This window comes from Arachis stenosperma, chromosome 1, assembly GCF_014773155.1.
Source record: "Arachis stenosperma cultivar V10309 chromosome 1, arast.V10309.gnm1.PFL2, whole genome shotgun sequence".
NCBI classification, from domain to species: Eukaryota; Viridiplantae; Streptophyta; class Magnoliopsida; order Fabales; family Fabaceae; genus Arachis; species Arachis stenosperma.
Genome location: NC_080377.1, coordinates 88,757,218 through 88,771,359, shown reverse-complemented (window position 1 = coordinate 88,771,359; position 14,142 = coordinate 88,757,218). Strand labels below are relative to the sequence as shown.

The 14,142-nt window shown below is 41.2% G+C and overlaps 1 non-coding gene across 1 annotated transcript; it reads right to left on the bottom strand.

The window, feature by feature from the left end:
• Nucleotides 1–2,696: 2,696 nt before the first annotated feature.
• Nucleotides 2,697–2,804, bottom strand: LOC130952223 (small nucleolar RNA R71). Its single transcript, XR_009074408.1, has one exon. It is a non-coding gene; the product is annotated as a small nucleolar RNA R71 (small nucleolar RNA).
• Between the last annotated feature and the right edge of the window lie 11,338 nt (nucleotides 2,805–14,142).

The following is a 14,142-nucleotide window of genomic DNA, read 5'->3' as shown; positions in this document are numbered from 1 at the left end:
ATCGCTTTCACTGAGAGGATGGGAGGTAGCCACTGACAATGGTGAAACCCTACACAAGCTTGCCATGGAAAGGAGTAAGAAGGATTGGATGAAGGCAGTAGGAAAGCAGAGAAACGGAAGGGAAGGCATCTTCATACGCTTGTCTGAAGCTCTTACACCAATGATATACATAAGTATCACTATCTTTATCTTTATATTATTTTCGTTCATCATCATATACAATTGAGTTTGCCTGACTAAGATTTACAAGATGACCATAGCTTGCTTCAATGCTAACAATCTCCGGGATCGACCCTTACTCACGTAAGGTATTACTTGGACGACCCAGTGCACTTGCTGGTTAGTTGTGCGAAGTTTGTAATGCCATGGAATTGAACCACCAAGTTTTTGGAGTTCATGACCAGGGATTATGAGAGTTGTGAAAAGTATTGTTCACAATTTCGCGCACCAAGTTTTTGGCGCCGTTGCCGGGGATTGTTCAAGTTTTGAGCAAGCTTTTGGTAACAATGCCTGGGATTGTTCTAGTTTGGACAACTGACGGTTCATCTTGTTGCTTAGATTAGGTATTTATTTTTTCGAAATTCTTGAAGATGAATTCTAGAGTTTCATGATGATTTGTTGAAATCTGGCTGGCTGAGAAGCCATGTCTAATCTGATTGGACCGAGGTTTCAACTTATCACCACAAGAGCTTGTTGATTTTAATCAATCTTGCTTTTGGAGCAGTGATCTGCTAAGACTTGGCTGACCTTTGGTCATGTCTAGTGTTTTGGACCGAAGCTTTCTTTGAAAGCTTGGCTGGCTGAGAAGCCATGTCTAATTCCTGGACCGGAGTCTTAGACTAGCATTGCACTGATTCCTGGAATTCTCATTAAGAATTTGGATATCTTTTTCCACTTAATTTTTGAAAAACACAAAAAAATTACAAAATCAAAAAAACCAAAATATTTGATGTTTCTTGTTTGAGTCTAGAGTCTCATCTTAAGTTTGGTGTCAAATGCATGTTTTTGTTATTTTTTCGAATCCATGCATATAGTTCTTTGTTCTAATCTTTGAATTCTATTGACTTGAAGTATTTGTGTGTGTCTCATATGCATTCTCATTTCGATAGTGTCAGTAGATACAAACTGCTAAGTTTGGTGTCCTGCATGCATTGTTGTTTGGTTCTAGTTACATTTTGATTGTTCTTTATTATTAAAAATCCAAAAATATTTTTAATTTGTGTCTTTTCAAGTCAATGATACAGAGAATTGAAGATTCAGAACATGCTGCAGAGGAATTATACAGAAAAAGCTAAGCATTCAAAATGCCCAGTGAAGAAGACAGACTGGCGTTTAAACGCCAGCCAGGGTACCTGGTTGGGCGTTTAACGCCCAAAGAGGTAGCATTTTGGGCGTTAAACGCCAGAATGTATACCATTCTGGGCGTTTAACGCCAGGTGCTAGGAGGAAGATTTTGTTTTCAAATCAATTTTTTTTCAAGTTTTCAAAGTTTTTCAAAACCAAATCTTTTTCAAATCATATCTTTTCAATCAAATGTTTTCAAAATCAATTTCTTTCCTTTTTCAAAGATACTTACCAACAATTAATGATTTGATTAAACATTTTTTGCCTTTTCTATTAAGAAAGGTTTTATGTTTGAATCTTATCTTTTCTTGTTAGGAAAGTCATTAATATTTTTTTTTAAATTCATATCTTTTCAAATTGTTTTCAAATCATATCTTTTAAAATTGTTTTCAAATCATATCTTCTCAATCACATCTTTTTAAAACCATAACTTTTCAATCAAATCTTTTTAACCTCATCTTTTCAAAATAGTTTTCAATCAAATCTTTTTGACTTCTAATTTCAAATCTTTTTCAAAAATCACTTCAATTCTTCCCCACTTTCAATTTTCGAAAATTATCAATCAATTTTTAAAATGTTTTTGACATCTTTCTAATTAATTTTCGAAAATCTTCTTCCCTCCTTCTCACATCCTTCTATTTATGGAGTACTACTCCTTCTTAATGCACAATTCGAACTCTAACTAATCAAGTTCGAATTCTTCTACCTTCTTTTCTTCTATTTTTCTTTTCCTCTGACACTTCAAGGAATCTCTGTACTGTGACATAGAGGATTCCACATTTCTCTTGTTCTCTCTCTTTCTTTTTCATATGAGCAGGAGCAGAGACAAAGGCATTCTTGTTGAAGCTAACCCTGAACCCGAGAGAACCTTGAAGAGAAAGCTAAGAGAAGCCAAGGCACAACTCTCTTTAGAGGACCTGACCGAATTCTTCAAAGAAGAAGAACACATGGCAGCCGAAAACAATAACAATGCCAACAATGCAAGGAAGGTGCTGGGTGACTTCACTGCACCTACTCCTGATTTTTATGGGAGAAGCATCTCTATCCCTGCCATTGGAACAAACAACTTTGAGCTTAAGCCTCAATTAGTTTCTCTAATGCAACAGAATTGCAAGTTCCATGGACTTCCAATGGAAGATCCTCATCAGTTCTTAGCTGAATTCTTGCAAATCTGTGACACAGTCAAGACTAATGGGGTAGACCCTGAGGTCTACAGACTGATGCTATTCCCTTTTGCTGTAAGAGACAGAGCTAGAATATGGTTGGATTCTCAACCTAAAGAAAGCCTGGACTCTTGGGAAAAGCTAGTCAATGCCTTCTTGGCAAAGTTCTTTCCACCACAAAGATGGAGTAAGCTTAGAGTGGAAGTCCAAACCTTCAGACAGAAGGATGGAGAATCCCTCTATGAAGCTTGGGAAAGATACAAACAATTAATCAGAAGATGTCCCTCAGACATGCTTTCTGAATGGAGCATCATAGGTATTTTCTATGATGGTCTCTCTGAACTATCTAAGATGTCCTTGGATAGCTCTGCTGGAGGATCTCTTCATCTGAAGAAGACGCCTGCAGAAGCTCAAGAATGATTGAAATGGTTGCAAATAACCAATTCATGTACACTTCTGAAAGGAATCCTGTGAACAATGGGACTAGTCAAGAAAAGTTCTTGAGATTGACACTCTGAATGCCATATTGGCTCAAACAAGATATTGACTCAACAAGTCATTTGATTTCTCAAAGTCTGTCTGGAATGCAAAATGCACCAAACACTAAGGATGCTTCATCTGAGGAAGAAGCTTATGATCCTGAGAACCCTTCCATGGAAGAGGTGAACTACCTAGGAGAACCCTATGGAAACACCTATATTCTTCATGGAGGAATCACCCAAATTTCTCATGGAAGAATCAAGAGAGACCTCAACAAGGTTTCAATAATAATGGTGGAAGAAACCGGCTTGGCAATAACAAGCCTTTTCCATCATCTTCTCAGCAACAGACAGAGAGTTCTAAGCAGAGTACTTCTGACTTAGCAACAATGGTCTCTGATCTAATAAAGACCACCTCAAAGTTTCATGAATGAAACAAGGTCCTCCATCAGAAATTTGGAAGGACAAGTAGGTCAGCTGAGCAAGAAAGTTACTGAACTCCCTCCTAGCACTCCCCAAGTAATACAGAAGAAAATCCAAAAGGAGAGTGCAAAGCCATAGACATGGCCGAATATGGAGAGGAAAGAGAGGAGGAGGACGCCACTGAGGAAGACCTCAGTGGGCGTGTACCAATCCTCTGAGTTCCTCAATGAGGAACAATGGTAATCTGAGGCTCAAAATGAGACCATAGAGATTCCATTGGACTTACTTCTGCCATTCATGAGCTCTGATGAGTATTCTTCCTCTGAAGAGGATGAGTATGTCACTGAAGAGCAAGTTGCTAAATACCTTGGAGCAATCATGAAGCTAAATGACAAGTTATTTGGAAATGAGACTTGGGAGGATGAACCACCTTTGCTCACCAAAGAACTGGATGACTTGTCTAGGCAGAAACTACCTCAAAAGAGGCAAGATCCTGGGAAGTTTTCTATACCTTGTACCATAGGCACCATGACCTTCAAGAAGGCCTTGTGTGACTTAGGGTCAAGTGTAAACCTCATGCCCCTCTCTGTAATGGAGAAATTAGGGATTTTTTGAGGTGCAAGCTGCAAGAATCTCATTAGAGATGGCAGACAATTCAAGACAAGCTCATGGACTTGTAGAGAATGTTTTGGTGAAGATTGAAGACCATTACATCCCTACTGATTTCATAGTCCTAGAGACTGGGAAGTGCATGGATGAATCCATCATCTTTGGCAGACCCTTCCTAGCCACAGCAAAGGCTGTGATTGATGTTGATAGAGGAGAGTTGACCATTCAAGTGAATGGAGAATCCTTGGTGTTTAAGGCCCAAGGACATCCCTCTATCATCATGGAGAGGAAGCATGAAGAGCTTCTCTCAAAACAGAGCCAAGCAGAGCCCCCACAGTCAAACTCTAAGTTTGGTGTTGGGAGGCCACAACCAAACTCTAAGTTTGGTGTTGAACCCCCACATTCAACTCTAAGTTTGGTGTTGGGAGGTTCCCACACGGCTCTGAGTATTTCTGAGGCTCCATGAGAGTCCTCTGTCAAGCTAATGACATTAAAGAAGCGCTTGTTGGGAGGCAACCCAATGTTTTATAGTTAACTATTTTCTTTTGTTATTTTATTTTTTTTGTAGGTTGATGATCATAAGAAGTCACAAAAACAATGAAAAAAGCAAAAACAAAATGAAAAACAGGAAGAAAAATAGCACACCCTGGAGGAGAAGAAGCTGGCGTTCAAACGCCAGTAATGCTAGCTGTTGGGCGTTTAACGCCCAGTCTGGCACCATTCTGGGCGTTTAACGCCAGAAAGGGGCACCAGACTGGCGTTAAACGCCAGTAAAGGGCAACAACCTGGCATTAAACGCCAGGAATGGGCACCAGCCCGGCGTTTAACGCCAGCAATAGCTCAAAACGTGATTTTGAGCAACATTTGGTGCAGGGATGACTTTTCCTTGACACCACAGGATCTGTGGACCCCACAGGACCCACCATCACTCTCTCTCTCTTCTCCCCATTCACCAATCACCTCAATACCTCTTCCCCACAAACCCCTCACCTATCAAATCCCATCTTTCTCTTCACCACTCACATCCATCCTTCATAAAACCCCACCAACCTCACCCTTCAAATTCAAACCACTTTCCCTCCCAAACCCACCCATAATGGCCGAACACACCACCTTCTCCCTCTTCCTCATTTCTTCTTCTTCTACTCTCTTCTTTTGCTCGAGGACGAGCAAACATTTTAAGTTTGGTGTGGTAAAAGCGTTGCTTTTTCGTTTTTCCATAACCATTTATGGCATCCAAGGCCGGAGAAACCTCTAGAAAGAGGAAAGGGAAGGCAAAAGCTTCCACCTCCGAGTCATGGGAGATGGATAGATTCCTCTCAAGGGTGCATCAAGTCCACTTCTATAAAGTTGTGGCCTTGAAGAAGGTGATCCCCGAGGTCCCCTTTTCACTCAAAAAGGGTGAATATCCGGAGATCCGCCATGAGATCCGAAGAAGAGGTTGGGAAGTACTCACCAACCCCATTCAACAAGTCGGAATCTTGATGGTTCAAGAGTTCTATGCCAATGCATGGATCACCAAGAACCATGACCAAAGTGTGAACCCGAATCCAAAGAATTATCTCACTATGGTTCGGGGGAAATACTTGGATTTTAGTCCGGAGAGTGTGAGGGTGGCGTTCAACTTGCCAATGATGCAAGGAGATGAGCATCCTTACACTAGAAGGGTCAACTTTGATCAAAGGTTGGACCAAGTCCTCACAATCATATGTGAAGAGGGCGCACAATGGAAGCAAGATTCAAGAGGAAAGCCGGTTCAATTGAGAAGGCATGACCTCAAGCCCGTGGCTAGAGGATGGTTAGAGTTCATACAACGCTCAATCATTCCCACTAGCAACCGGTCCGAAGTTACTCTAGACCGGGCCATCATGATTCATAGCATCATGATTGGAGAAGAAATAGAGGTTCATGAGGTTATAGCCCAAGAACTCTATAAGGTGGCGGACAAGACCTCCACCTTGGCAAGGTTAGCCTTTCCTCACCTCATTTGTCACCTCTGTTATTCAGTTGGAGTTGACATAGAAGGAGATACCCCCATTGATGAGGACAAGCCCATCACCAAGAAAAGGATGGAGTACACAAGAGACCCCTCTCATCAAGAGATCCCTGAGATTCCTCAAGGGATGCACTTTCCTCCACAAATTATTGGGAGCAACTAAACACCTCCCTAGGAGAGTTGATTCCAACATGGGACAACTAAGGGTGGAGCATCAAGAACACTCCATTCTACTCCATGAAATTAAAGAAGACCAAAGAATCATGAGGGAGGAGCAACAAAGACAAGGAAGAGACATTGAGGAGCTCAAGCACTCCATAGGATCTTCAAGAGGAAGGAAGAGCCGCCATCACTAAGGTGGACCCGTTCCTTGATTTCCTTGTTCTTTATTCTTCTGTTTTTCGAATTTTTGTGCTTTATGTTATCCATGTTTGTGTCTTGTGATCATTAGTGTCTTAGTGTCTATGCCTTAAAGTTATGAATGTCCTATGAATCCATCACCTTTCTTTAATAAAAACGTGCTTAATTGAAAAGGAAAGAATTGCATGAATTCTGAATTTTATAATAGTTTAATTATTTTGATGTAGTGGCAACACTTTTGTTCTCTGAATGTATGCTTGAACAGTGCATATGTCTTTTGAATTTGTGGTTCATGAATGTTGGCTCTTGAAAGAATGATGAAAAAAGGAGACATGTTACTGAGGATCTGAAAAATCATAAAAAAATGATTTGAAGCAAGAAAGAAAGCAAGCAAAAACCGAAAAAAAAAATTTCGAAAAAAAAAAAGAAAGAAAAAGAGAAAGAATAGAGTTGTGATCCAAGGCAAAATAAGAGTGTGCTTAAGAACCCTGGACACCTCTAATTGGGGACTTTAGCAAAGCTGAGTCACAATCTGAAAAGGTTCACCCAATTATGTGTCTGTGGCATATATGTATCCGGTGGTAATACTGGAAGACAGAGTGCTTTGGGCCACAGCCAAGACTCAATAAATGGCTATGTTCAAGAATCATCATACTTTACTAGGAGAATTATTAACACTATCTGGATTCTAAGTTCCTAAAGAAGCCAATCATTCTGAATTATAAGGGATAAAGTGAGATGCCAAAACTATTCAGAGGCAAAAAGGTAAAAGCCCCGCTCATCTAATTAATACTAATCTTCATAGATGTTTTTGGAGTTCATTGCATATTCTCTTCTTTTTATCTTATTTGATCTTCAGTTGCTTGGGGACAAGCAACAATTTAAGTTTGGTGTTGTGATGAGCGGATAATTTGTATGCTTTTTGGCATTGTTTTTAGTATGTTTTTAGTATGATTTAGTTAGTTTTTAGTATTTTTATTAGTTTTAGTTAAAATTCACTTTTCTGGACTTTACTATGAGTTTTTGTGTTTTTCTGTGATTTCAGGTATTTTCTGGCTGAAATTGAGGGATCTGAGCAAAAATCTGATCCAGAGACTCAAAAGGACTGCAGATGCTGTTGGATTCTGACCTCCCTGCACTCGAAGTGGATTTTCTGGAGCTACAGAAGCCAAATTGGCGCGCTCTCAACGGCGTTGGAAAGTAGACATCCTGGGCTTTCCAGCAATATATAATAGTCCATACTTTGCCCAAGATTTGATGGCCCAAACCGGCGTTCAAAGTCACCTCAAGAAATTCCAGCGTTAAACGCCGGAACTGGCACCTAATTGGGAGTTAAACGCCCAAACTGGCACTAAAGCTGGCGTTTAACTCCAAGGAGAGTCTCTACACGAAAAAAGCTTCATTGCTCAGCCCAAGCACACCAAGTGGGCCCGGAAGTGGATTTTTATGTCATTTACTCATCTATGTACTAGTTTTCTATAAGTAGGACCTTTTACTATTGTGTTAGGAGACTTTTGGTAGCTATCTTTGTTTTATGCTATCTTAGATCATTGGGAGGCTGGCCATTCGGCCATGCCTAGACCTTGTTCTTATGTATTTTCAACGGTGGAGTTTCTACACACCATAGATTAAGGTGTGGAGCTCTGCTGTACCTCGAGTATTAATGCAATTACTATTGTTCTTCCATTCAATTCCACTTGTTCTTTGTCCAAGATATCACTTGTTCTTCAACTTGATGAAGGTGATGATTGACGCCCATCACCATTCTCACTCATGAACAAGGTGACTGACAACCATTCTTGTTCTACAAGCATCTGAGGCTTAGTGAATATCTCTTGGATTCCTGATTGCACGATGCATGGTTGATCGCCTGACAACCGAGTGCTCGCCTGACAAACGAGCCAACCATTCCGTGAGATCAGAATCTTCGTGGTATAGGCAAGAACTGATGGCAGCATTCAAGAGAATCCGGAAGGTCTAACCTTGTCTGTGGTATTCTGAGTAGGATTCAATGACTGAATGACTGTGACGTGCTTCAAACTCCTAGCAGGCTAGGGCGTTAGTGACAGACGCAAAAGTATCAATGGATATTATTCCGGCCTGACCGAGAACCGACAGCTGAATTCCGCTATGCCGTGACAGGACATATGCAATCGCTTTCACTGAGAGGATGGGAGGTAGCCACTGATAATGGTGAAACCCTACACAAGCTTGCCATGGAAAGGAGTAAGAAGGATGGATGAAGGCAGTAGGAAAGCAGAGAAACGGAAGGGAAGGCATCTTCATACGCTTGTCTGAAGCTCTTACACCAATGATATACATAAGTATCACTATCTTTATCTTTATATATTTTCGTTCATCATCATATACAATTGAGTTTGCCTGACTAAGATTTACAAGATGACCATAGCTTGCTTCAATGCTAACAATCTCCGTGGGATTGACCCTTACTCACGTAAGGTATTACTTGGACGACCCAGTGCACTTGCTGGTTAGTTGTGCGAAGTTGTGTAATGCCATGGAATTGAACCACCAAGTTTTTGGAGTTCATGACCAGGGATTATGAGAGTTGTGAAAAGTATTGTTCACAATTTCGCGCACCACTCGTCCTCGAGCAAAAGATGAAAGAATAGAGGAGAAGAAGAAGAAAATGGAGGAGATGGAGGAGGTTGTGTGGTTCGGCCAAAAGGGGGAAGAAGTAGTGTTTAGGGTGTGTGAAAGTGAAGGAGTGAAGATGGGTTTATATAGGGGTGAAGGGAGGGGTAGGGTTCGGCCATTATGGGTGGGTTTGGGAGGGAAAGTGGTTTGAATTTGAATGGTGAGTTAGGTGGGGTTTTATGAAGGATGGATGTGAGTGGTGAAGAGAAGATGGGATTTGATAGGTGAAGGGTTTTTGGGGAAGGGGTGTTGAGGTGATTGGTGAATGGGTGAAGAAAGAGAGGTGGTGGGGTAGGTGGGGATCCTGTGGAGTCCACAGATCCTGAGGTGTCAAGGAAAAGTCATCCCTGCACCAAATGGCATGCAAAAATGCGTTTTGAGCCAATTCTGGCGTTAAACGCCGGGCTGGTGCCCATTTCTGGCGTTTAACGCCAGGTTCTCCCTTTCCTGGCGTTTAACGCCAGTCTGGTGCCCCTTTCTGGCGTTAAACGCCCAGAATGGTGCCAGACTGGGCGTTAAACGCCCACCTGCTAGCCTTACTGGCGTTTAAACGACAGCAGGTTCTTCCTCTAGGGTGTGCTGTTTTTCTTCCTGTTTTTCATTCTGTATTTGTTTTTTCAATTGATTTTGTGACTTCTCATGATCATTAACCTACAGAAAACATAAAATAACAAAAGAAAATAGGTAAGATATAACATTGGGTTGCCTCCCAACAAGCGCTTCTTTAATGTCAGTAGCTTGACAGAGGGCTCTCATGGAGCCTCACAAATGCTCAGAGCAATGTTGGAACCTCCCAACACCAAACTTAGAGTTTGAATGTCGGGGTTCAACACCAAACTTAGAGTTTGGTTGTGGCCTCCCAACACCAAACTTAGAGTTTGACTGTGGGGGCTCTGTTTGGCTCTGATTTCAGAGAAGCTCTTCATGCTTCCTCTCCATGGTGACAGAGGGATATCCTTGAGCCTTAAACACAAAGGATTCTTCATTCACTTGAATGATCAGTTCACCTCTATCAACATCAATCACAGCCTTAGCTGTGGCTAGGAATGGTCTGCCAAGGATGATGGATTCATCCATGCATTTCCCAGTCTCTAGGACTATGAAATCAGCTGGGATGTAATGGTCTTCAATCTTCACCAGAACATCCTCTACAAGTCCATAAGCTTGTTTTCTTGAATTGTCTGCCATCTCTAGTGAGATTCTTGCAGCTTGTACCTCAAAGATCCCTAGCTTCTCCATTACAGAGAGAGGCATGAGGTTTACACTTGACCCTAAGTCACACAGAGCCTTCTTGAAGGTCATGGTGCCTATGGTACAAGGTATTGAAAACTTCCCAGGATCTTGTCTCTTTTGAGGTAATTTCTGCCTAGACAAGTCATCCAGTTCTTTGGTGAGCAAAGGAGGTTTGTTCTCCCAAGTCTCATTTCCAAATAACTTGTCATTTAGCTCCATGATTGCTCTAAGGTATTTAGCAACTTGCTCTTCAGTGACATACTCATCCTCTTCAGAGGAATAATACTCATCAGAGCTCATGAATGGCAGAAGTAAATCCAATGGAATCTCTATGGTCTCATTTTGAGCCTCAGATTCCCATGGTTCCTCATTGGGGAACACATTGGAGGCCAGTGGACGTCCATTGAGGTCTTCCTCAGTGGCTTTCACTGCCTCTTCCTCCTATCCAAATTCGGCCATGTTGATGACCTTGCACTCTCCTTTTGGATTTTCTTCTGTATTGCTTGGAAGAGTACTAGGATAGAGTTCAGTAATTCTCTTGCTCAGCTGTCCCACTTGTGCCTCCAAATTCCTAATGGAGGACCTTGTTTCAGTCATGAAACTTTGAGTGGTTTTGATTAGATCAGAGACCATGGTTGCTAAGTCAGAGTGGTTCTGCTTATAATTCTCTGTCTGTTGCTGAGAAGATGATGGAAAAGGCTTGCCATTGCTAACCCTGTTTCTTCCACCATTATTGTTGTTGAAACCTTGTTGAGGTCTCTCTTGATTCTTCCATGAGAAGTTTGGATGATTTCTCCATGAAGAATTATAGGTGTTTCCATAGGGTTCTCCTAGGTAATTCACCTCTCCATTGAAGGGTTCTCAGGATCATAAGCTTCTTCTTCAGATGAAGCATCCTTAGTACTGACTGGTGCATTTTGCATTCCAGACAGACTTTGAGAAATCAAATTGACTTGCTGAGTCAATATTTTGTTCTGAGCCAATATGGCATTCAGAGTATCAATCTCAAGAACTCCTTTCTTCTGATTTGTCCCATTGTTCACAGGATTCCTTTCAGAAGTGTACATGAATTGGTTGTTTGCAACCATTTCAATTAGTTCTTGAGCTTCTGCAGGCGTCTTCTCAGATGAAGAGATCCTTCAGCAGAGCTATCCAAAGACATCTTGGACAGTTCAGAGAGACCATCATAGAAAATGCCTATGATGCACCATTCAGAAAGCATGTCAGAAGGACATTTTCTGATTAATTGTTTGTATCTTTCCCAAGCTTCATAGAGGGATTCACCTTCCTTCTGTCTGAAGGTTTGGACTTCCTTCTGTCTGAAGGTTTGGACTTCCGGATTCTCTTGAATGCCGCCATCAATTCTAGCTTATACCAGGAAGATTCCGATTAAGGGATCCAAGATATATCCACTCAATTTAAGGTAGAACGGAGATGGTTGTCAGGCACACGTTCATAGGTGAGAATGATGATGAGTGTCACGGATCATCACATTCATTAAGTTGAGGAACAAGTGATATCTTAGAACAAGAACAAGCTGAATAGAATAGAAGAACAATAGTAATTGCATTAATACTCGAGGTACAGCAGAGCTCCACACCTTAATCTATGGTGTGTAGAAACTCCACCGTTGAAAATACATAAGAACAAGGTCTAGGCATGGCCGTGAGGCCATCCCCCAAAACGATCAAAAGATTCAAAGATCTAAAGATATGAAATACAATAGCAAAACGTCCTATTTGTAGAGAACTAGTAGCCTAGGGTTTACAAAGATGAGTAAATGACATAAAAATCCACTTTCGGGCCCACTTGGTGTGTGCTTGGGCTGAGCATTGAAGCTTCTATGTGTAGAGACTTTTCTTGGAGTTAAACGCCAGCTTTTGTGCCAGTTTGGGCGTTTAACTCCCATTCTTGTGCCAGTTCCGGCGTTAAACGCCAGAATTCTTGAGCTGAATTGAAACGCCTGTTCGGGCCATCAAATCTTGGAAAAAGTATGGACTAACATTGCTGGAAAGCCCAGGATGTCTACTTTCCAACGCAATTGAGAGCGCGCCAATTGGGCTTCTGTAGCTCCAGAAAATCTACTTCGAGTGCAGGGAGGTCAGAATCCAACAGCATCTGCAGTCCTTTTTAGCCTCTGAATCAGATTTTTGCTCAGGTCCCTCAATTTCAGCCAGAAAATACCTGAAATCACAGAAAAACACACAAACTCATAGTAAAATCCAGAAAAGTAAATTTTAACTAAAAACTAATAAAAATATAATAGAACTAACTAAAGCATACTAAAAACATACTAAAAATAATTCCAATAAGCGTATAAATTATCCGCTCATCATTTGTCTAGTCGTGGAGTGAGGTGTTGTTCTATAAGCCCATAGGACTTGTGAAAGTTCTTCTACCTAAGCTCCTTTCGCTTCTTGCAACCTTTTCTTTAGTCCAGCTAGTATGACTTTATTGGCTGCTTTGCTTGTCTATTAGCTTGGGGATGTTCCACTAATGTGAATTGATGTTTTATCTTCTTGCTGGATACCAAATTCCTAAATGTGGAGTTAGTAAACTGAGTACCATTATCTGTAGTGATGGAGTGTGGGACCCCGAGTAATTATATATCTGTACAAAAATTCTTGACTTCTTTGCGTTGTGATAGTAGCTAATGGCTCTACCTCTATCTACTTAGTGAAGTAGTCTATTCCTACGATGAGGTATTTGACCTGTCCAGGCGTTTGGAGAAAAGACCCAAGTAAGTCTAATCCCCATTTTGAAAAAGGCCATAGAGAGGTTTACTAATGAGTTCTTAAGGGGGAGCGACATGGAAATAGGCATGTATCTGACATAGTTGGCATTTTTTAATGAAGTCGGTGGCATCCTTTTGCAAGGTTGACCAAAAGAACCCAGCTCGAATCACTTTCCTGGCTAAAGACCTTGATCCGAGGTGATTGTGCACTTCTTCTAAGACTTCCTCTATTTTAGAAGTTAGAACGCACTTTAACAATGATGTAGGTATCCCTCTTTTATAATGGACGTTTTGTACCAAAGTGTAGTTCTGTGCTTCCCTCCGAAGTTTCTTGGCTTCCTTTTGTTCCTCGGGAAAAATGTCGAATTTCAGATATTTGACTAAAGGGGTAATCCATGTGAGGTTTAAACCTGAAACAGGTAGAATGTCCAGTTTGTTATCTGTCTTCATAACTGAGGGCTCCTTGAGAGTCTTTTGTATCAAACTTCTATTATTTCCTCCAGGCTTGGTACTTGCTAACTTAGAGAGGGCATCGGCTCTGCTGTTGAGTTCCCGAGTTTTGTGCCTGACCTCGGTTTCAAGAAATTACTTAAGATGCTCAAGTGTTTTTTCCAAGTACCTTTTTATATTAGGATACTTTGCCTGGTACTCTCCATTGATTTGAGAAGTTACTACTTGGAAGTCACTGAAGACTATTACTTTGGTCGCACCGACTTCTTTGGCGAGTTTTAAGCCTGCAATTAAGGCTTCATATTGGCCTGGTTGTTGGAAGCAGAGAATTCAAACCTCAGGGAGACCTCTATCTGAGTCCCCTCATCACTCACTAAGATGATAACAGTGCCGCTTCCGACTTTATTAGAGGATCCATCCACATAAAGGCTCCAGATCGTAGAGGCTTCATTTTTGTTGCTTGTGTATTCTGCCAAGAAGTCAGCAAGGCATTGGGATTTAATTTCTGTCCGAATTTCATATCTCAAGTCGAACTTGAATAACTCTATAGCCCATTGGACCATTCTTCCCACAATGTCTATTTTCTAAAGGCTTTGCTTCATGGGCTGGTTCATTTAGACTCTTATAGTGTGAGCCTGAAAATAAGGTTGGAGCGTCCTGGATGCCAGACATATGCAAATTTTTCTATTTTTG